At 34.0% G+C, this 3,140-nt stretch overlaps 1 non-coding gene across 1 annotated transcript; it reads left to right on the forward strand.

Moving 5' to 3' along the window:
* The first annotated feature begins 545 nt into the window (after positions 1–545).
* On the forward strand, positions 546–699 carry LOC111919574 (small nucleolar RNA snoR137). Its single transcript, XR_002859536.1, has one exon. It is a non-coding gene; the product is annotated as a small nucleolar RNA snoR137 (small nucleolar RNA).
* Positions 700–3,140: the final 2,441 nt, after the last annotated feature.

Raw genomic sequence — 3,140 nt, forward strand, 5'->3', positions numbered from 1 at the left:
CGCGAAGCTAGGGTTCCTGAAAAAGCATCCAGAGCTACCATCGCCGCATCGCCATCTTTGAACCTCTAGTTCTCTCTATACCTCCCTCCTGTTTCAATACATGTTCATGAACACTTCTTAGAATCGGCACTTAGTTTTCTCTATCACCGTTGTTTCTATTCAACTGTTAGTAAGGAATTGATTTCAGGTGAAATCAGATCTATATTCCTTCTCTTCTGAATACATAGCTCGAAAATTATATTTCAAGCCGTTGTTTTTATTAAGAGCACTTATCACGAATCCGTGTCTGTTGATTCGATTCTAATTTTTCGTTTGATAGAATGATGATATCTTTGTGCAAACGCAGCATTATCGATCAATCGGAATGCAATGAGCGGCACTTCCACACGAGATTTCTGACTTTAATTTCAATATATTCTCTCTATTTATTCACCAAATTCTTTTCACTTCTCGCTTTAAAAAAATCTCTAGATTTCGTTAAAATGTTAATATGTTGATTGTGAGTTTGAAAGGTATCAAAAATAAAAGTATGTGGTCTCTGTAATGTTGCTTCATAATGGTGAATACTCTCACAATTAAATGAGAGAAATTCAAGTTTCCGGAGCATAAATTACCTTTTTTTTTAAAAAAAAACGCCAGGATTAAACAGCTCAATGTAGTTACTAATTGCCTTGACGTTACCTGTCTCCTGGCACATTCCTTAAGAACAAGGTTCTAAGGCCGAAGAGAGTGGTGGTGCCTTTATATTCTAAATCATATAAACTTTTAACATGATCATTGGGTTTTACCTCTAGTCGTCTTCCTCACTAATATCTGTGTTAACCTAATCATAGATAACAACCTAGGTCTTTTTTGCACAATCAGAGTTTTTTATCAAGTTTTTGAAGAATTTCTGTTACTACCTGATACAAAAATTCTAATTTTCTAGTGTTAATTTCTGTAGTTTCTAGGCAGATCTACAAAAGGTTAAGAGCAATAAGATGATTGTTTTTTGATAAATTTGTTTTGCTAAAGAAATTAAATTAGTTGATTAAAAATTTACAAATGGTGATTACATATGATGCGCAACGTGATTGTAGTTCATGGCCTATAAAAGGATGTTGAATGAAATCGCATACAAACAAAATGTATAAGCCATGTATTAGACTAAGGTAGGGTTTGTTTTTGTAGGAATGTGTGACCTCTTCTCTCTGCACTGCACAGGCCTTGCTTCTCTCTGCATTGTATAGGCCTCGCGCAAACAATAGCTATTGCAGGTTGTTTGTTTTTATTTTGAATTATGCAGACCTAAATATCTCTAGCCCTCTCTTTTTGGGGGAGATGCGGACCAGAGTTTGGCGATACAAACATGATATTTTTGAAAAATTTATAAATAAATATTTATTACAATTAGGGGTGCAAACGAGTTGAGTCGAGTTCGAGCCTGAGCCTGACCTACAGACCTTGCGCAAACACCAGCCATTGTAGGTTGTTTGTTTTTTTTAAGTATGCAGACTTAAATATGTCTGGGTCCTCTCTTTTTGGAAGAGATGTGGACCAGAGTTTTCTATCATCTTTTAGTCTAAAAAACAAATATATCTTTATATTTTGAAGTTTTTTTAATTTATATTTTTTTCAAAAAAAGAATGTTTGGCGATACAAACATGATATTTTTCACAAATTTATAAATAAGAATTTATTACAATTAGGGGTACAAACGAGCCGAGTCGAGCCCGAGCCTGAGCCTGACCAAGCTTGAGCTCGGCTTGTTTAAAATTTGTATGGCTCGAGCTCGAGCTCGGCTCGTTTCGATCTCTAAATAAAGAGCTTGAGATCGGCTCGTGAAGTAATACATAGGCTCGGGTTTGGTCGTTTTATTTAACTAAGCCTAAACAAACTTAAGCTTGGCTCGAGCTCATTAAAAATTTGTTTAGAGAATGAATTCTAGAAAAAAAAACACGAATTTACTTAATTTTCACCTAGGTGCAGACTACTTAAATTCCAACCAAGATGCATAAATAAAATCTTCAAATTACATACGTTTTAAACTCCAACATACAAACATAAAATATAATTAAATCATCCAAAAAAATGTCTTCCTATCATGGAAGTTCAAATTACAAAAAATACTATAAAAATAATAAAATTTTAACATAACATATTATCAGAACTCAAAAGCCAATCTTCCTTGAAGCAAATTCAATCTAGCAAAATCTGCAAATTAAAACATTTTATAAGATGTGTAATATAATGTAATTAAAACAACAAGATTGCAAGTAGATTAAAACGGCTTACATCTTTCAGTATTATTTGTCCCTATAGATAATAAAACCTCAATGGGCATTGCCTCCTTCTGTATAAAAAAACCCACCAATATGATCAAATATTAATAAATTTAAATAATCAATCGTTAGTTCATGTATTTTAAGTTTATCAAATGTACTTTTACTTTTTTCTTGATTACATAACGATGTCTAATCCAAGCTCCTCCACAAATCAACTTTTGTATAGTGTCCGGTGCCAATGAAGATTGGTATGGATCAATTACTCTACCCCCAGCACTAAATGTTGCCTCAGATGCAATGGTAGAAATCGGGATCGCGAGCACATCCATAGCCATCTTTGATAAAACACGCTACTTCGGTTTATGAACATTCCACCACTCCAAAGCCTAGAATGAATCCATTCTTTTTGTCCCTGGTTCCTATAAACACCTTCCTCCAAATACATATCTAATTCTGACTTTTCTGGTCTCTTCAAATCTGTATTTTTTATAAACTCCCCAAAAGTCTCTCATCCTGACCCGAGTGATGTTGTTTTTGACACTTCATTTCCTCCACATCCATTTGTAGGCATTGCAGCTTCTCGGACTGATGCATCATGTATTTCCAAATACTCCTCATACATTTCATAAAATGTTTTCTTCACTTCTTCAATGTTCTTTTCAGCATTGGAGTATATGGTTGGGAAACTAAATTCTACTAACTTCATTTTGAATCTTGGATCTAACACTAAAGCTATAGCCATGACAAGATGACATTCCCCCCAATATTTGTCAAACTTCTCCTTCATCTTAGTCACCATAGTCCTAATGAAATCATTTTTTGATAGAGCACCTTTATCCAGAGTTTCTTTTACTCTAAACACCTCAATCAAATACA

This window comes from Lactuca sativa, chromosome 9 (genome assembly GCF_002870075.4).
Source record: "Lactuca sativa cultivar Salinas chromosome 9, Lsat_Salinas_v11, whole genome shotgun sequence".
NCBI lineage: Eukaryota > Viridiplantae > Streptophyta > Magnoliopsida > Asterales > Asteraceae > Lactuca > Lactuca sativa.